Here is a 22,086-nt window from a genome sequence, read left to right as displayed (position 1 = left end):
ACATGAAAGGTAATATTTGAAAAACCATAATAGGTACTCTTTAAATGTAATGTGAGATTTTATCATTTGAAGATCTATGAATTGTGATATTTAGGCTCATAGCTCACTGTGCACTTTATTTGCTGCTGTAACTGAGCACATCCCTATTACATACAATATAGTCTGATGTCAAAAAGTTAATGTATCATAATCTGAGGGTGTGTTTTGCATTAACTAGCACTAGAATGTACACAAATATGTTTTTTTTTTTCATTTACAATTATACAGTTACAATTATACATCTTAGATGTTTTTAATGTAACATCGACCTTTGTGTACTCTGTCTGCATTAGTTTATTACCTGACTGGTCAAAGTGTAAAAATGTAAAAGCTTTAGGCTTCACATTTTCTAAAAAAAAATAATAAAAAAAATTAAAAAAAATGATACAACAACAATGCTTTACAATTACTACTTGACTGACAATCTTAACGGCTCTCTGAAAGATTGATGATTCACTAAATTCATCATTATAAAAGGTTTCAAGATCTTGGATTCATCCGCTTAAAATGTTAAACATTATTTTTGTGCAGTTAAAGCGAAGTGCACAAGTCAATACTCTAATTGGCTCTTAGTAGGGTTGCTGTGCTTGGCAAAGATAAGGAACCGGTTATGGAGAGAATCATTATTGAGCTTGGCTGTGAAAGAGAGGGAAAGTGAGTGTTGAAGTCAGTGCCTATTGACTCGCTCTTCTAAAAAGGATATTGTCTATGCAAACCCACAGTCTGTACTGTCTGCTGAGCACTAAGAATAACTTCTGCAAAGGGTAGATAGGAGCTTCTCTATGTGAGTCCTCTCTGTTAGAGTTCATTCTCTCATGGGCTCACCCAGCGGTGAAATGAAGTGCCACCTCTACCAGAGGGCCATCAGAGACATGCCCCTCTCTAACCTCCTCAACATGAGCTGAAACTTTTGAAAGTCGCATCTTTTCAGGTGCTGGGTTTCATTAAGAATTTATGAAAGCACAAGTAAACAAAGTTTTGTTGCAATGAATTCCAAACTTAGCAACAGGAGTGCTGACTTAACTCCTAGCAAATAAATATAGGGGCCGGTTCCATAAACATAGCCATTAACTTAAGACTTTGTCTAACAATTAGTCTGACTTGCTAAAGACGCCATAGAAAGGCTGTTGCAAAACACAAGCTCACAGTTGTCTTTAGTAAGTCTAATTTGCATTGCATTGTGGGAAAAGTAAGACACTGAACAGCTTAAAAAATGGCAGATAGTGGGCACTCAACAGTTTTCCTTTGCTAAAAATATTTGCCTGTTAGAAGAATGCAATGCTTCACAATCAGTTGTAACGAACAAATTTAGTGATTTTAACCCAAATAATGTTTTTTATTTTTATTAAGGAATTGTGTTAACATTGTAGAAGTCAAAGTCTTCTACAACGTCTCGACTGATGCCCCCACTGGCTCAGCTGACAGTTATTTTCCATGGCAACATGGAATGTAAACAGAAGTTAGCCTGGAGGTGTGCAGGCTTACATTTTGGTCTTAAATTAGACTGATCTAAATTTTTATGCAACTGACTAAAAAAATTAAGACCAACATTTTAGACAACTAACTTGTAAGTCTAGTCTAAAACAGTTTTATGCAACCGGCCCGGGTTTAGAAAAGAAAGGTGGCTTGAAGTATTAATAAAACTGAAATCCCGTAGCTGAATTCGCTACATAGTATGCAAAAAGAAGTTCTTTGTTCTTCATCTAATTCGGTATTCTTAAAGTATGGGAATTTGAGTACAGCCACTGTCCTTGTCCAAGACAAATACCCATCCACTACTTAACATCCTAGTCCACCTTGTTTATCTAATTTGAATCTGCTATTAAGTTGTAGCAGCTCTACTTAATGAGAGTAATAGAACAGGAAAAGAAAGGGAGTAATGAAACTTACCTGGAGTGTAGCTCTGTGCTTCCATTATTATATTTGCTTCCTCGTTCCCACATGCCAAAGTCTGGCACACAATATTTCCTCTCCACATAGAACACCAAGTTCTGGATGAATGATACCTACAAATACAAACATGCCAAAGACTGTCATACATCACATTTTTCAGTAAGATCCACATATTTTCCGCTTGCTATGCAGATATCAGCGCACTTCAACAAATGTATGTTTGCTCTGAAAGTTTATCTAGGCCAATATGGGTGTTTTACATAATTTTTTTATTTTGTCAATACATCAGCATTCCTTGGTGTTAACCATCTAATATCCTGATTATTCACCACAGAAGAATTAATTTGAATAATAATCTACCGTATATGGCAAGTAAAGCAATTCATCACTTCCATGGGTGGTATCAGTAATGTCATAAGCCCCTCGCAACTCTGGGAATATCTCCCCAGCCACATTGTGAAATGAGGCCATAGGAAAAACAAGACAAGAGAAAGAATGATGACTTTATAGTACATAAATGAGAACATTTTCAAACACTCGGGGAGTCCAGACTGACTGCACTTTTAATTTAATGCGACGAGACAATTTAATGCTGAGGAAGGTAGGGAAAAGACAAAATGCATAGGGGAAAAGGAGGATGGCTACAGCGCTTTTATTTCTGGGCCTAGACTAAAATTATTAATATGACGAGCTTCCTGGTATCTTAATGAATACTACTGGCCTGGGGTGGCAGTAGTATATAAAATATATATTTATATATTTAAAATAAATATATAAAAAATATATAAATATATTTTTTTAGAGCATAGCAGGAGAATAACTATTGTTTTCTGTGGGTGAGGATGAATCGGTCACAATCGTTTGTGTTTGCTGGATAAGGCGTTTTAGTAATCATTTTACATTGACTGCTGGAGTGGCCAGTCATCTGTATGTCAGTGACAAAGTCTTTCTAATTATAAATTTAAACAATGACATTTCTTAATGGGCAAATAATTCAAAAGCCAAAACTCACTCCACAGTTTTAAATGAGCCTTGTAATGCACAGAACATAAAAAAAAAATCCTAAATGGCACTTTAGTAGCTAACTCATTTGTAGTTTTTTACATCAAAGGACTGTAAATTTTGTCAAATATTTGACCCTTTCTTTGGCATGGAGGGAAGACAAATTTTTTTGTGTTTAAAAAAGTTATTATAAGAAAAAAATAATCTTTAATATATGGGAAATACTGCATACCTTTAACAATATCTACAAACCAACATTTGGTCCTAAAGGGATAGTTCACCCAAAAATGGAAATTCTCTCATGGAAATTCTCTCATGATTTACTCACCCTCCTGGCATCCCTGATGTGTATAATTTTCTTTCTTCTGCAGAAACCGAATTAAGATTTTTAGAAGAATATTTCAGCTCTGTAGGTTTATACAATACAAGTGAATGGGTGCCAAAATTTTGAAGCTCCAAAATCCACATAAAGGGAGCATAAAATTAATCCATACGACTTCAGTGGTTACATTTATGTGTTCAGACACGATATGATAGGTGTGGGTGAGAAACAGATCAATATTTAGGTCAGTTTTAATCATAAATTCTCCTCCCTGCCCAGTAGGGGATGATATGCACAAAGAATGCAAATCATGAAAAAACAGAAGAAGAAGAAAGTAAAAGCGATACCAAAGTGAATAAAAAGAATTTTCATTTTTGGGTGAACTAACCCTTTAAGCTTGCTAGCCCCTATCACTCAGATAAATTACAGTAAATCTGCAACCCTGTTACCAATTCTGGTGTATTTTTTTTATTTTTTTTTTATTTTATAAGAACCATATTAGAATACACTGTTGGATTTCATATATACTGTATGTGTATTGCTAGAAACAAATAACACAAACCAGGGTTAAAGATGAAGTGTGAAATTTTTGCACCAACAAAAGGAATTGCAAAATAAGTATTGTTTTTAAACAGCTTTCCCGAATACTTCCCCTGTCCAACATTGATCAAATATAGTCCCACTCCAAACTCACACCACTGGTTAAGTCAATGTTACTGTCAGGTTGTCTGGATGAAATAAATAATATAAGCAATATTTCTATAGTGCCACAGACAAATAGTGTTTACAGTTTGAAAAAAAAAATCAACCTATGAATGGCTCATTTATACACCGATCAGCCACAACCTTAAAACCACCTGCCTAATATTGTGTAGGTCCCCCTCGTGCCACCAAAACAGCACCAGCCCGCATCTCAGAATAGCATTCTGAGATGCTATTCTTCACACCACAACTGTACAGAGCGGTTATCTGAGTTACCGTAGACTTTGTCAGTTCAAACCATTCTGGCCATTCTCTATTGACCTCTCTCATCAACAAGGCATTTCCATCCGCAGAACTGCCGCTCACTGGATGTTTTTTGTTTTTGGCACCATTCAGAGTAAATTCTAGAGAAATACTCAAACCAGCCCATCTGGCAATAACAATCATCCATGCGATTATTTAATCAGCCAATCATGTGGCAGCATTGCAGTGCATAAAATCATGCAGATATGGGTCAGGAGCTTCAGTTAATGTTCACATCAACCATCAGAATGGGGAAGAAATTTGATCTCAGTGATTTGGACTGTGGCATGATTGTTGGTGCCAGATGGGCTGGTTTGAGTATTTCTGTAACTGCTGATCTCCTGGGATTTTCACACACAACAGTCTCTAGAATTTACTCTGTATGGTGCCAAAAACCAAAAACATCCAGTGAGCGGCACTTCTGTGGATGGAAATGCCTTGTTGATGAGAGAGGTCAACAGAGAATGGCCAGACTGGTTCAAACCGACAAAGTCTACGGTAACTCAGATAACCGCTCTGTACAATTGTGGTGTGAAGAATAGTATCTCAGAATGCTATTCTGAGATGCGGGCTGGCACTGTTTTGGCGGCACGAAGGGGACCTACACAATATTAGGCAGGTAGTTTTAATGTTGTGGCTGATTGGTGTAAATGTCTCTGCATATTAAGCTGGCAAAGAAGAAAGTATTTTAACATGGAAAAAGTAGCGCACTTCAGCTTTAAATAAATATAAATTAAAACAGCTCATTCAGTATAATACTTAGCAAGACCTCCAAATGTGGACAGACCACATTTTGAGAATGCAACTCCTTTCAATGTCACTGTGTTGAAAAATAACAAAACTTTTACTTTTATAATATTTCAAAACATATTTTGTACCCTATCCATAGTGACTTACAGTACATTATTGCTACAAGGACAGCCCCTCTGGAGCAACCTGGGGTTAGGAGTCTTTGCTTAAGGGCACAATGGTGGTAGCTCATAAATATCACCCTCTGGGCAATAAACTGACAACCTTACAAAAACTACTAAACCACACCACTCAACACAACCAGGGCTTTCTGATGAGGTAAAGTTTACATTATCAAAGAAAAAGAAAACGCACACTGTCAATAATAGGAATAACATTAAACAGGAAATTTCTCCCCTATTTGTTCTGCAGTTCATTAATAAATGGATGTTATGTCCTGCTGCTTTCATGACTGTAATTAATTGCATTACACGGCTGAGCAGGCACTGTTTAGGCATGTCAATTAGGCCTCTTTTGCAAATAGCAAAATTCCACAAAAAAAAAAAAAAATTAAAAAAAAAACTACTATGAAAATTTGCTAAGCTTTGGGTGGGAAGCTCAGCTAGTAAAGTGATACTGCCTGTCATGTAAACAAAGTAATTGTAAACTGTAATAGACTATATATTTTAAGATAATTAATGGCTGAATAAAAATAAAGCTGCAGTTATTTTACAGAGAGTGATTTACTGTAACATCAGAGTGTTAAGTTAATCTCCCCGTGTGCACACAGTGGGAAAAAAAGATGGAATTAATAAAGTCCACACAGCCCAAAGAGGTAGTGGGCTAAAGAGAAATTATGCAACTATTATAGCAACTGTTAAAGGGATAGTTTTTACCCTCATGATATCCCAGGTGTGAATTACTTTCTTCCTTCACCAGAACACATTTGAAGAAAAAATAGAAAAATATCTTAGCTCAGTAGATCCTTAAAATGCAAGTGAATGGCGATTTCTCTTATGAAACTCCAAAAATCCTAGACAGTCAGCATAAACGTCATCCATACAACACAATTGCTTTCGGTGCGAAAAAGATAAATATTTAAGTACTTTTTTTAAACTCTAAATCATGCTTCCGATAAGCAGCGGTAAGCGCATGTGACGTGATTGCATTGGCACTTGAGATACGCGAGAACTGAGGCACGTGTGTCACAGCCGGAAGAGAAGCGCTGTTTACAAGTGAATAGGAGGAATGTTGTACAGTAGCTTGGTTGGTTTTGGTTTAGATCTGTATTTATCTGTTTCTTTACTCACAATGGTGCATTTGTGTGCATATCCGAGAGGAGAATGTGAGATTGCATCCGTAACATGGCAACGCGAACACGTCACACGAGACACTGCGTGATCTCCACCCTCTTGTGAAGCTTACTGGAAGCGTTGGATTATAGTTAAAAAGAATTAAATATTGATCTTTTCGCACCAAAAGCGATCGTATCACTTTAGAAGACATTAATTTAACTGCTTGAGTCATATTGATGATGTTTATGCTGACTGTCTGTGATTTTTGAAACTTCACAAAAGAAATCGCCATTCACTTGCATTTTAAGGATCTACTGAGCTGAGATATTTTCCTATTTTTCTTCAAATGTGTTCTGGTGAGGAAAGAAAGTAATTCACACCTGGGATATCATGAGGGTGAGTAAATAATGAGAGAATTTTCATTTTTGGGTGAACTATCCCTTTAACACATTTCAGCCTCTCCTCTGGTGTGTGAATCCATTCTTTGGGAGGGTTCAGCTCAGCCGCTGTCAGAGGTGAGGTTGGGCAGGGTTTGAAGAGGCCTTTTTAAAGACAGTTTCATATTTCCCAAACACAGTGCATAAGCAGTTGCATAAGTGACCTCTTAGTACAGTGATATATCAGACTGAAATACCATAGTACTTTAATAAACCATTCATACTTAATGATTAACATATTCATCTGTCATGGTATTCATTCATATCATGGTGAACATGGTACATGATCCACAAACAACGGTACTAGGAATGTCATAAAATATCGATACATTGATTATTGATCAGCACGTCATTTCCTTGATACGTTTTAGAGGCATCGATATATTAACATTAATCGATATTTAAATTAGAAGCCAAATTTGCATGCTTTCCAATTCTCTGTCAGATTTTCTGCACTTAACAGTCGCACACCAGACGCAAAAGGCTGCGTCGCGGGTAGGACAAGGCACAGGTATCACACACAGGATGCGTCAATGCGGTGCAAGTGGCAGTCCAAAGTTGTGAATGTAGTCACCATACGCACAAATGTTACGAAGGGTTTTGTACTTCTTTAAGCATGAACAAAGTGACGCTGATGAGTTTGCAGGTATATGAAACAGGTGTAACTGCACAAACTGAACGATTAGAAATTGTGACGTTTATTAAGCAATTTCTCTGTATGTAGACTTAAATAGGTTTCATTCAAGATGTCAAACCACAGAATATAAAATAAGCAACTTTACATTTACCTCTCATACGAATATACAGTAAGGTTGGTGTAGATGATGACGTCGAACGAGTCTACAAGAACATACAAATGCATAAGAATACATCCATTGAGAAACAGCTTGACTGTAATTTTCTCTGTAATTTTTTATTTATTGTGCCCACACAATTAAATTTTAAGTCAAGTCAAGCCATTTTTATTTGTATAGTGCTTTTCACAACACACATAATTTCAAAGCAGCTTTACAGAAAATCATGCATAAACAGAAAATGAAACTGTACTATCTATAAAGTCTTAGAGTCATCATTGTATAGTTTAATTAAATATGATTGTAAATTGTGTCTGAAAAAATAAATAATGAAACAATAATTGTATTTAGAACCCCAATGAGCAAGCTGAAGGTGACTGTGGCAAGGAACACAAAACTCCATAAGATGTTGGTTAATGAAGAAAAATAACCTTGGGAGAAACCAGGCTCACTGTGGGGGCCAGTTCCAGTCTGGCTAAACAGCATGAATATAATGCCAATATTAGTTTTTTTGTGTGTGCAGTGCAAGTCATGGTTTAAAATTAGTAAACTGAGTAAGTGTTATGGGTCAGTGTTTAAACAATGATTTTGTATGAACTGTAAGATGAATGACTAATGTCTTTGAAGTCCACCCTGGAATAACTGCAGAAGTTCAAATAGATGCATTGTCTGTTGTTAGTTGGCTGATGAAGGCTTTTGTTGGTAATTAATTGATAGTCTATATATTCCATTTTAAGAGTGTAGCCCATCATTAGACCAAGATGATGCAGGCAGAGATCAGTTAGATGCATCGCAATTCAACCGGCTGGTAATTTCGGTGAGGTCTAACCTAAGTCCAAGGTTCAGGCAGTGGCATTTGAAGGATCCCATTTCTTATGGTTGGAGTTGGCCTCATTTCATCCTCTGAAGTCCATCATAATAGACTGAAGTAATGTCTGGCTGGCACCGACTGCATTTAGTCATCATCATTCAGCGACACGTAGCAGTGGAGTCCGACACCAAGTAGGAATGGAGCTGGATCTGGCCAGCTCTGGTAACCTTGGGATATGAATCCCGAGGTTGAGACATGGAAACAAATAGAATAATATTAGTGTAGATGCCATTCAATTTATTGCAGAGTTATAGATTATGATAAATGTTTCTGATTCCGGCAGACCAAACTAAAGTAGTTCAAATGTGAGTTGATGGAAAATTAGGTGTATGTCTGGCTTTAGTCTTTAGTCTAGACTTAAACTGAGTGAGTGTGTCTGCGTCCCGAAAAGTGTTAGGGAGAAAATTCCATAGTTTAGGAGCCAAATAGGTGAAGGATGTACCTCCTTTTTGTGGACTTTGATATTCTAGGAACTATTAACAGGCCAGAATTTTGTGATCATAATGAACATGATGGAATATAGCATGGTAGAAGGTCACTTACATTTATGCATCTTAGCAGATGCTTTTATCCAAAGCGACTTACAGTGCACTTATTACAGGGACAATTCTCCCGGAGCAACCTGGATTTAAGTGCCTTGCTCAAGGACACAATGGTGGTGGCTGTAGGGATCGAACTGGCAACCTTCTGATTACCAGTTATGTGCTTTAGCCCACTACGCCATCACCACTCCAAGTACTGCAGAGCTAGACCATTCAAAGCTTTGTACGTAGTTAACAGAATTTTAAAATTAATATGAAATTTAACAGGTAGACAATGTAACAACGATAAAATAGGGCTAATATGATCATATTTCTTGGTTCTAGTCAGCACTCTGGCTGCTGCATTTTGAACCAATTGAAGTTTATTTATTGAACTTGCAGGACATCCTCCCAGTAATGCATTACAATAATATAGTCTTGAGGTCATGAACACATTAATTAGTTTTTTGGCATCAGCAACAGAGAGCATGGGTCGTAACTTAGCAATATTTCTGAGGTGGAAGAATGCTGTTCTGCAAACATTGGAAACTTGATTTTCAAAGGACAGATTGGTATCAAATATAACACCTAAGTTCTTCGCTGTAGAAGACGATGTATTAGTACATCCATTGAGAGTCAAATGGTATTTTAACGGCTTATTTTTAGAGGTTTTTGGTCCAATAATTAGTACCTCTGTTTTGTCGGAATTGAGTAGAAGTAAAATTTCTGGCCATCCAATCTTCGATTTCATTGATACACTCTGCTAATTTGGACAATTGTGAAATTTCGTCGGGTTTCGAAGAAATATACAGTAAAGTTGGTATCGTCGGCATAACAGTGGAAACTTATTCCACGATTCCTGATAATATCTCCCTGGGAAAGCACATATAAGGAGAAAAGCAGAGGCCCTAAAACTGATCCTTGTGGCACTCCATTCTTAACTTTTGTTTGATATGACAATTCCTCATTTACACAGACAAAGTGGTAGCGGTCTGCTAAATAGGACCTAAACTATGCTACTGCAAGTCCACAAATGCCAACATAATTCTCAAGCCTATTCAAGAGAATGTTGTGATCTATGATCTTGAAGGCCACACTAAGATCTAAAAGCACTAGAAGAGAAATGCCGCCACATCAGATGATAAGAGCAAGTCATTTGTAACTCTGATAAGTGTATATATATATATATATATATATATATATATATATATATATATATATATATATATATATATATAATCTAATTCAACAAACATATACCCAAACAAAACAAAATGTCTCTCTCCGCAGCCAGTCACTGAGCACCCTCCAAAAAGGCCAAAAACCTTCCCCATTTCCTGTCATATGCAACCCAACTGCCAAGCCTTCTATACGACATCTCTACAAATGACGCTACCTTGCCCAATTCAGTGCACCATTCATAAAAAGAGGGAGCGCCTGCTGATCTCCATCCCATCAGAATTATCTGTCTCCCGATCATCACGCTGGTGAGGACCCACCTTTTCGCACACCTATTGGTTATATCAATAACTGCCCCATTACTCAACATGCAAAGTCTGGGACAGAACAGAATTTGAGTGCCCAGGACCTCGCAAACAAAATTCTGTACTCTCAACCAAAACTCCTGAATCCAAGGACAAGATCAGAAAGCATAGGTTATATCTCCATCCTCCAAATGGCATCGCCAACAGGTGGGTGTGTCTTTTAGGCCAAGCCTATACAATCTAGAGGGGGTCCAATAGAATCTATGCAAAACCTTTAATTGCATCAGATGCACCCTTGCATCTCTAGATGTAGACTTGACGGTTTTTTAGAATACTAGCCCACACTCCCTCCTCCAATACCAAGTTTAAATCTTTCTCCAATACTCTCTTGATAGAAGTTAAAGCTCCATCCCCCAGACTCTGAATTAGCACGGAGTAATACACTGACGCCTCATGACCTTTTCCAAAAGCAGTAATCACCTCTCCCAGAGTATCTGCCACTTTAGGGAGGTGAATGCTACTACCAAAAATAGTACAGAGTAGGTGGCACAGCTGTAAATACCTAAAGAACTGAGATCTGGGAATCCTAAAATGTTGAACCATATTTTCAAAAGATCTCAAATCTCCACTCTCATCTAGGTCACCGAGTGTAGTAACCCCCCTCACAATCCACTCTGACCAGCAGAAAGGGGACATATTAATATGTAATTTTGGGTTCAGCCATATGCTTGAGGCAACATTTAAATAAATGTCCAAATTAAACACTCTGGACACTTTTGTCCATACCGAGTGCAAATGCGAGATAACGGGGTGTGACTTAACTTCTCCGGTTAGTTTGATAGAAAGGCTTTGCAATGGCGAAATAGGGGCAAGAACTTCCTGTTCAATACAAAACCAGGGAGGGGCTCTCTCATGGGAAAGCGACCAATGAGCCAAATGTCTGAGACCGAATGCATAATAACAAAACAAATTCTTGGGTAGGCCTAGCACACCTTTGTCAATCAGTCTATGTAACTTATTAAAATGTAATCTAGGACAATTACCATTCCAAATGAAGGACTTCGCTATGCTATCAAATTGCTTGAAGTAAGAGAGGGGGACATCTACAGGAAGAGATTGTAACAGGTAGTTAGATTTTGGAATACAATTCATTTTAATAACATTAACCTTCCCAATCATAGATAAATGTAATGAAGCCCACCTGCCCACATCGCTCAAAAACCTTTTTATTAAGGGGTCAAAAATAACTCTAAATAAATCAGACAAATTTGCTGGGAATAAAATGCCCAAATACTTAATGCCCTGTTTGGGCCACTGGAAGGCACCCCGCTGGAAAGCCATTACTGATTATTAGTAGAAGATTATTAGTGAAGCTATCTTTAGTGGTCAAAAAAATAGTTCTACCTGAACGATAACATGGAGTAGATTGAGTGACATTCACTGATCATAGCATAGAAGAGACGAGGTAATGGTATGAGATGTCATCGCTCTAAGGCAGAATTTCTATAGTATCAACATCAACTCCATATGACAGAATTAAATCTAGCATATGATTATGGCGATGAGTTGGTCCAGTCACATTTTGTCTGACTCCAAAAAAGTTGAGAATATCGATAAATGCTAATCCCAATGTGTAATTTTCATTATCTATGTGAATGTTGGAGTCACCAACAATTAAAGCTCTATCCCCAGTAACTACTAGGTCTGATAAAAATGTGCAAATTCACCAAGGAAATCAGAATATGGCCCATGTGATCTATATACTGTAGCAAGGGCAAAAGACGACAGATATTTTTTATTTATATCTGACAGTGTCACATTAAGCATTATTAGTTCAAAAGACTTAAACTTATATCCTGTCCTCTGGGTAACACCAAAAACTTCACTGTAAATTGTAGCAACACCTCCGCCTCGACCCTTCAGACCCCTCATGTTTATAACAATAACCTGGGGGAGTAGACTTATTTAAACTAATATATACATCCGGTTTAAGCCAGGTTTCAGTCAAACAGAGCGCATCCAAACTATTATCTGTATTATCCGTAACAATTACTTTTAAAATTAGTGCTTCAGACATCCAGACATTCAGTGACACTAATCTACCATAAACCTCATCACCACGACGAGCAGGGAGGGGGCCAGAGCATATTACAATGTCTGACATTGTTTTTGCAAGTTCACACACCTCTTTAACGTTATCTCTAGTGATCTCCGACTGGTGAAGCCGGGCATTGTTAGTGATGACATGAATAACAACTGTAGAAAATTTACGGTTAGCATTAGCCAGCACTTGTAAATTTGATCTGATGTCAGACGCCCGAGCCCCCGAAACGCATTTAACATTAGTGGCTGGAGTCTCTATTTCCACGTTCCTTACAATAGAATCTCCTACAACAAGGGTGCTTTCAACATGATTCTCAGTCGGTGCATCACTGAGTGGGGAGAATCGATTGGAAACCCTAACAGTAACAGTAGAGTGGTGTCACTTTGCTGAGTTAATATGCTGCCGAGACGTCACCCAAACGCCCTGCTGTAGGGGCTCTACAGCCGGAACCAAAGTGTGTGTGTTGCTTGCTGTTCTACCCACATCAGAAACAGTATCTACCGGCTCCTCATTCTCACTGACCTCCACTAGCATTCAGACTGCTGACGGAAGGAGCTATAGTAAACATGTGGCATGCAATGCACAAAGTGATAACATGAGCGGATGCCATGACTTACTGCAATTGTTTGTTGTTGTTATGGTTGTTCTTGAGCGGCGAGGGTTTGAGATCAATGTGAATCCCTCATGCAATTGTCTGCTGTTGTTGTGGGGTGGTTCCTGATCAGCAGAGATTTGAGATTGATGCAATAATCCGTGTAAAACACAAGAGGAGAAAGCGATTATGCGCAGTCGAAATGCGAGATGTAGACAAGTGAAAAAAAAAGAAAATAAACCGGGTGTATGTGATAATATACACACAGTTGAAACAGTAGAAAAGCGGAAAAAAACGAAGCACACTGTAAAATGGTAAAGGATAAAATGATAAACGTAGAGGAATAAGCAATGCAACGCAGGCTAGCAAGCTACAAACAAACACAGACTCGTGCAGTGTGCTGGGTGTCGTGATTAATCATGTCCGTTCTTTTCATCCAAGAGACTGAATTGGGTTTGTGGGCCAATAGTGGTGCAGTAAGAAGATATTAGTGCTGCTCATATGCAATAAACAAACTGCCATATAGACAGATAGTGATGAGATAATCCATAAGACTTTCACAATTGAGTTCTGCAAGAACAGGACAGAAAAGCTCATTCCAGAACTTTCAACAGAAAGAATACAGATCACTAACATCTCACATATCCAATTACTTTTTGATATAATTACTTTACAGACTGGGATCTGCATAGGAAAAACGGTTAGGGTTAAAGGGATGTTTGACCCAAAAATGTAAATGTTTTAAATTAAAATTTCACTCACCCTCATGGTTACAAATGATATGAGCACTTTCTTTCTTCAAGCAGATGTTAGGGAGAATGTTAACCACAGTCACCTTTCACCTTCTTGCATTTTTTTGCCATACAGTGAAAGTATATGTTTCAAACTAGCTTTTTTAACACAAGAACTTCTAAATGGCCTCTTACTTGGCAAAAATCAAGCTGAACGAGAGTGAAAAGGTGCATGCATATCACTTCTTTAAATCAAGCAAATATTGGACAGTTTATATGAACATTGTGTTTGAATATGGAATGGGAAGCACCACTGTTAGTACCTGTAGATGACTATACCCTTTATGGGGTAAACCTCATCTCCAGTGTGTACGTTAAATATTGAGTGTAGGCATGTGGACGGGCTCGGGTCCTGTTTAAACTTCTCCACCTGTGAAAATTACTAAGGTAAGTAAGCAGGAAAAAAAAGGAGCACATTGATATTCCTGGAGGTTGTGCCACAGTTGAGCCCCTGAACTCTATGTTATCTCTTTTTAAAGTTCTGCTGTAATATTGCATTATATCAATAAATGCACATTAAATTTTAAACCATATTTTAAACCAACAAATTACAATCAAGTAGACCTGGGAGTTTGAGAGCAACTTTGAATGCATCTCTAATAAGAAGAAAGGTGTAGTGCTCCCAGATGTCTACTTGACTTGAAATAGATGTTAAGCAGCAACAGGAGCACTGTTATGCTCATTCAGGATGAGTATTACATTTATCCCTCAAGCATTCGAGTAGGGCTTTGCGGAACACAAAATACATGTTCTGACATCTTTAGTACTACCGATGAACAGCAAAAACGTTTTAAAAGAGCTGTAGCACTGGCATGATTTTTGTAAACAAGCTTTTAGAGATGCAGTAAGGAGATTTTGGGAATGTGTACTAGTAAAGTGAGGGTGATAGACTTTATGTAACATAAAATTCAGAATTTCATCCAGAGTTGTAGAAACAAACATTTAGGCATATTAAAGATTATATCTCTAAAAGTAGGGGAACTATTTTAGATATTTTTAAAAGAAATCACTTCAGTTTGGCCAGTTTATTTGTTTTTTGGGTTTTCTATTTAATATAACAGGCAAAAGAAAAAAAAATATCTAGAAAAGACAAAGGACAGCTTAAACACATGTTGTTCTGGATACAGTGTAATCAAGCCATCTAGTTACAGTATGGTTATTGGCTGATTCTCTGGTCAGGAGATGCTGTGCAGCTCGTTGCTACATGCACTGAAAGTCTCCTGCAACATTAATTCTACATACTAAAACAGTATATACTTATTTCTTATGATAGATTAAGCCATTTTAAATTTAAGGATGTCACATGTCTACCTAGTGAAAGATGCCTTAATCAAATGTGACATGATGGCACAAGCTGCAGATATTGACATTTATTTGCTTTAACATTTGTTCATTAAACACCAGATTGTTATTGAATTGAGGACATAACTAACCAGATAAAATTAAAAGGTGAATAAACAGAAAGAGATGAAGATGATAAATAAATGACACACTGAAGAGACGCAAGTCATAGACCTAAGCACATTGAGAGATTATGTAGCGAGGTAGAGTAGGTAAGATGTCTGCACTGACTCAATACAGAAAACCAATCAGCTATCCAGCAGAAGTGATTGCCAGAGGGTCTTTTTCATCATTTATGAACAATGAGGTTGAAAAATGTATAAGTTTGAATATTTAATACAGCACAAAAATTAGGCATAAACACAAAATAACAACAAATAAAAATACATACATGAATAGATGGATTATTTCTGCTATAAAAGGCTCACAAAATCAAGAGAGTATAGCACTCAATATGACACTTGACACTGAACTGATCACAGATTTTTCAAATGCAGTCTTAAGGATTTCTGGAATCTATCCCCTAAATAAAGTCTACTTCATGAGAGAAGTTACCATGTCTGTGAATTCTTGCATGCAAAAAGACTAGTTTAATGCTGGAAAGGATACAAGAAACTAATTTGCATGTCAAGGATTTCTAGAATCTTCCACATTGCATTAGCAGAATATAATCTCTCTCATATACAACCCTGAATACACAATGGTATTCTCTGTTCTAACTCCAAGGTCAGCACGTACAATATGACAAACAACATCCCATGACCATTTAGTCCTCAACATTCACACAGTACAGAAAATGTACAGTATACAGGTAAATCCTTTTATGCGGTACATTTTGTATTCTGTGACTTTTAAAAGTGCACTCAGTAACTTTTTGCTTGTCTCATCTTGAGCTTACAGTGACACCTAGTGGTGTGGATGCAGCATCATTCAAAATCAATAGTTTTCAGTTACAGATGCCATTGTAGAAATTCACTGTTCACAATCAGCCATGATTAATTTAATCCAAGAGAGAAAGTGTCCAACTACAAGACGGTTACCGAGATAGCGAGTAGTATTCAGCTGGTCATGTGATTCTAAAATGGCAACTCCCATGAGGGGACCTGCTCAATGTAGAATAAAACAGCTTGTATAAGGTTACTGGTATGACTAGAGTCCTCATCTCATATGAGTGGTCATGATTTTATACATTCAGTATGTTTCAAAATGACAATGCATTGCTTTAGGAGCAACTTTTTTAAAAGGGAAAAAAATGACTGAGTGCACTTTTAAATACATGAATGTGCTTCTGTAATTTAAGGATGTACTGTGGTTCTATAAAAGGGTATGCCACAATTTCAAACAAATGCTCTGGTCAAGCTCAGGCACTTGATTATTTACAATATGGCTTGAAATTTCACTGGATCTCTAAAAGGATGGAGCTAAAGCTAGCCATTGTGCAGTGAAGGATTTAAATGTAGCTTTCATGAGGGTGTGATTTTTATACTTTTAAACCATCTTTTGTCATTTTTATATTTTAAACCAATTTCTGTAATTGAATCAAGCAGAATGTAATATTTTAGTGCGAGACAAACCAACCACTACAACAAAACGCCACTGAATTCATAAACTGAAATGCTAAAAAAAATTGATGTTTATGCTGTTGTTTTCCCAGCAAAAAAGTTGCCCCTGTGCCTGCCGCCAGGCTTTTCCCCGCCTCTCTAGAACTGGGGAGGGGGACAAGGGGAGGGAAAAAAAAAAGAGAAGGGAAAGGGCAAGGCGGAGTGACAGTGAGAAAGAGAAGAGAGAGAAAAGAAATTGCTCGCCGGACTTTGCCTGGTCCTCGACCACTCCTCCACCCTCTGGCGGACGACAGCCGCTCCTCCCTGGGCGGACCAGAGTGAGTCCTCTGACTCCTGGCGGATGGACCGCCTCTCCGCATTCTGGCGGACGGTAGCGAGCCCCTCTGCACCTGGCAGCAGCTCCACCACTCCAGGCGAACGGCAGCGAGCCCCTCCTACCCTCGCGGATGGCGGCCTTTGGGCAGACGGCAGTGGCAATGACTCCATGACAGCACATCCCTCCTCCTTCCCGGGATTCGTCACCAATGTAACAAGGTTTAAAATGGGAAAGGAGGCGGCGGGAACTGGCTGAACAGTCAAAGTAATATTTAATGAAACAAAAAGACACAAATACACACACGGCAGCTGCGTGTGGCTCTCTCTCTCCCGAACTGCTGAATCCGGCTGCATGTATCCCTCTCCTCGGCTGATTAAACCGATTGGGGGTCGGGCATGTGTAGTCACAGCCCAACCCACCCTCCTCCTCGTCACAAAATAAATGGAATATTTTGTAATACATTTTTTCAGTTTAGAAGTTCTATACCACCCAAAATGTCATGTGACATAGCAAAAATAGAAACAACTGCTCAAACCAAAGTAGTGTAATTTAATTTTCCATATTTAAAAATTGCAAGTTTGAAATTTCACGCAACATAATAAAACATATATGAAAATGAAAATGTACTGCATTGTAGGAATGACCAATACATGTTTTCATGTTCAAAATTAGTCAATGAATCAAAACAACATAAAACCATACATTCTTGACATACAGTAATTGGAGATTGAAGCATCTACAGTAACAGTTATCTATCAGTCATATGCATATGTTACACACGCCTGGCTCTTGGCGAGCAACATGAAGTAGAGGCAATACTCAAATTAGCAGAAAGAAATACATTTATTAAAGGAATAGTTCACCCAAAAATGAAAATTTGCAGATAATTTCCTTCAGGCCATCCAAGATGTATCAGAGTTTCTTTCTTCATCAAAACAGAATTTAAGATTTTTAGGATTTCATTTCAGGCCTCCTTTAAACAATGCAAGTGAATATAAAAATAAAGTTCTTCTGAACCCAAACGATTGATTATTTTTAGAAACAAAACAATACTTATATACTTTTTAACTACCAATGTTTACTTCCGTACATCTCTGTGATGCGCGCTCATGAGAGGGATGACGTAAGCTCGTTGGTAAAGTCACGCATCTCGTGGAGGCAGGAAGTGCGTCATTGTTTACAAGAGGAGTGCTGTACAAAGGTTTAATTGTCTTTGCTGTAGATTTGTATTTGTTAAAGTGTATTGTTCAAAATGGTCATTTGGTGTGTATATCCTGGATGCTTCAACCTTCAGAAACCCCAAAGAAAATGCATGCTGGGAAAAATATTAACTTTTCATCGATTGCATATACAAGATCATGAGCGATATCAGTACACCCCTACATTCTCTCAAATATTGGAGGCTGTGCAGTGAACATTTTACCCCTGAAGATTTCAGACCATCGAATGAAACAAAGGTATATCTGATATTCATCGGCTGTGCCCGTGCTTTTTTTCCCAGCAAACTCAGGTATGTGTGAAAACTTTGTCATTGTCAAGTCTCCCTCGGGCTCTGCACCTCCCTCAGTGCTCAGCTCCACATCACCCGATTTCTAATTCACCGCACCTGCAATCAATTCACTCACTCATCACTGCCTGCATAAATAACTCACATTCATGCCACTTCACTGTCAAGTCTCACACAAAGTACTCGCAGTGTTTATTTACCTGTCTGTATTTGCTCTTGATCTTCGTCGATATCTGTTTAGTGCTTACTCTGCTGTTTCGCCTGTCACCTCTTCTTCAGTTTGTGAAGCTTCTCTTCTGTGTGAAATCACCTCTTCATTGATCTCACTGTGTAATCCCTGTGAATCTCAGTAAACGCTCTCGCACTTGGTTTCACTAACTACAACTTGTGTGGCTTGAATTCGTGACAGTCATATAGCCTATATATTTCTGCTAAAGAAAAAGCACAAGTAGATAACGCAACTGCATTGCTCCAAAATAAAGGATGGTTATTTACTGCAGTAATGTTTTTTTTTTTTTATTATTATAATTATTATTTGGAAATTATTTTGTATTTTTATTTTATATTATTTTGAAATTGTTTTGGACTGTTTCGGTTTGTGAACGGCGCTTGGTCTGTGCAAGTTTCTCTTGTAAACAATGGCGCGCTTCCTGCCTCCTCCTCCACGTGACGCGTGACCTTACCAACGAGCTTACGTCATCCCTCTCATGAGCGCATGTCACAGAGTGTACGGAAGTGAACATTTGTAGTTAAAAAGTATATAAGTATTGTTTTGTTCCTAAAAATTATCAATCGTTTGCATTCAGAAGAACTTTATTTGTCGACTGGAGTCATGTGGATTATTTTGATGCACCCTAAATATGCATTTTGGACCTACATTTGGAGTATATTCACTTGCATTGTTTAAAGGAGGAGGCCTGAAATGAAATCCTAAAAATCTTAAATTCTATGTTGATGAAGAAAGAAACTCAGATACATCTTGGATGGCCTGAGGGTGAGTAAATTATCAGCAAATTTTCATTTTTGGGTTTTCAAAACATCCAAATAACAGTCAAACAAGACCCCAAGAAGTACTGAAAGAACAGCTCTTTTCTCCTCTTGCCCATCAACAGAGCAATCAAGGAAAGCCCCCACACCTGCTGCCACTCTGCAGAGAAGAAATGAAAGACAGAGCAAACACCAGACAGGGCTGCCACACATATGTTAATACTACAGTGACAGAGAGACTGAGAGCACAATTCTCACATCACTACAGCACAAATCTGGGCTGACCTTTTCTGACCTTTCTGAAGCTCCCCCACAGCATATCTTAAGTGTTAAAAATAAGTGGCCCATTTTTTTCTTTTCCCCTTCCCCTCTTTCGTCAGGTTATGTGAGGCATCCCTCTGTCCCAGATATACAATGATTTTTGCACACACCAGTTGCACTGCTGTAGAACAAGACAAACACAGCTGTAAGATTCAGACAAACACTCGTTCCTAGGCCCAAATCCATTTTTACAGTAAAGCAAATGGAGATAGAGGAAAAAGCAATAAAGATACCTGTGAGACAAGGAATAACATTTGAAACATCTGGTAGTCATCACCACCTGTAAAAATTGAACCAATAAAATGGAAAGCACAACAGCGCAGCAAGTAACCTTCAGTTGCTAGAACATCTATTATTCTGTGACACCCAACTTGGCAAAACAGAGACTCTATCAAAGTGATTTATTAGAAGTGACTTTGGAGCGACCTTTATTATACCTATCAAAAGCTAAAAGCAAACGCTACTTTATGAGAGTACTGCTCTTGTCTATGTGTTTGTGCGTGCACACAGCAAAGACCAGTTTAACGCTGGAAAGGAGAAAGCAGCATTACAAGAAAGGAACACACCTGAACTATAATCTGTGAGTTAATACTTTACTCCCCCACTTTGTTGCTGCTTTTCATCTGTTTGTGACTTATTTTTCTCACAGTGTGATATCAGCAGTGTGCCACAGCAAACACACCTGTTGAATATACCTAGGGAACTGATGATATGACCATTTGCGGCAAATTGTGAGTTTATAAAAACAAAACAAAAAAAACAAAAAAATACAATGTTCTTTGTGAATGTCATAGACAGATGTTAATGAGCACTGCACTGTGTAATTAACTGTATAAATGGTGCATTTTAATTAAGACTAGGTCTTGGGAGTCAGGAATAAATGGAATGGAAAAATTTCAAAGGCAAAAGAGAAGTGTAATTGCTCAGGTCTACGCTGAGAAAGAACAACTGCTTAAGAGCAACGGCCAACTGTAAAAAAAAAAAAAAAAAACAGCATTAACATGAGTAGGAAATGAGACTACTCTTACTATTAAGAAAGCCTTAAGACAACAGGACGTCAGCAGATCACACATAATGTAAAACTTAGTGCTTTCCAATCATTAAGGATGATTATTTCTTTTTGCAGATCAAAGGCATTTTACCAAACAGAAAAAAGCAAGATAATAATGCACAATACTCCTTTGCCCAGAATAAAACACAGTACCACATGTGGCCATAAGATTAACATGCACTCTCACTCTCATTAAAAAACAACCAAACAAAAAAAAAACAAACATATTATTTCACACCACACTTATTTCAAGGTCACCTTTGCTCAGTAGGTCCATTCAAGTCCTCACTAAACCAAAGATGAAACATGGAAAATGTACCATGTTTTTTGGGAATGGTACCATGGTAATACCATGTTTTTGGGAAACATACCATGGTAAAAGCATAGCACCTTGGATTACTATGTACTGTGCACACCATGGTATATGAATATGATAACTAAGTACTATGAATCACATCAAAGTACCAGGGTTATACATCCGATACCACCATGGTAATAGAATAGTATTCTTTTAAGTACCTTGGAGTTCCTTGTAAATAACACTGCATATGAATATGGTAAACATCAAGTACAAAAGTAGTATCTATCAAAGTACCATCATTGTACTTGCCATTACTGTACCATGGTACTAACATAGCATTATTTATATACCTTGGAGTACCTTGTAAATGCCATGATACATGCATACCATAGTGCCAATGTAATGCCATCTTATATACTATCAATGTACCATTGCACAACCACAATACATTGTCTACTGGTTGTACTCTTGTACTTGTAGTCTTATACATTTGTTTCCCTCCTTCTGGGAACAGTATTTATATGCATACGTCAACATTTATATTCAGTTGGTGGTGCAGAACATTACCAGCTGGACCAAACAGCAGCCCAACAAGTCAGCAAATGACCACAGCCACTGCAGGCAGCTCGCCATGGGAACATTGTCAAAACCATGACTGCAGAAACATCCCAATGTTAAAACCATGGAAAAGCCCAACTGGCAGCAGCTCAAATGAAAACCCCAGACAAACCTTTAAACATTGCTCAAGACTTCGCCATCCGCTTTGTAGAGTAAGCACACACATATTAGGCAAAACCAACTCTTTACAGGTAATTGTCTTG

At 37.9% G+C, this 22,086-nt stretch overlaps 1 pseudogene; it reads right to left on the bottom strand.

Annotated features, from left to right (window-relative positions):
* LOC127439955 (phosphorylase b kinase regulatory subunit beta-like) overlaps positions 1–22,086 on the bottom strand; it is a 113,359-nt pseudogene that overhangs the window by 73,473 nt on the left and 17,800 nt on the right.

This window comes from Myxocyprinus asiaticus, chromosome 1 (genome assembly GCF_019703515.2).
Source record: "Myxocyprinus asiaticus isolate MX2 ecotype Aquarium Trade chromosome 1, UBuf_Myxa_2, whole genome shotgun sequence".
Classification (NCBI taxonomy): domain Eukaryota; kingdom Metazoa; phylum Chordata; class Actinopteri; order Cypriniformes; family Catostomidae; genus Myxocyprinus; species Myxocyprinus asiaticus.
Note: the sequence above shows the minus strand (reverse complement) of the source record. Positions and strands in the feature narration are given on the sequence as shown.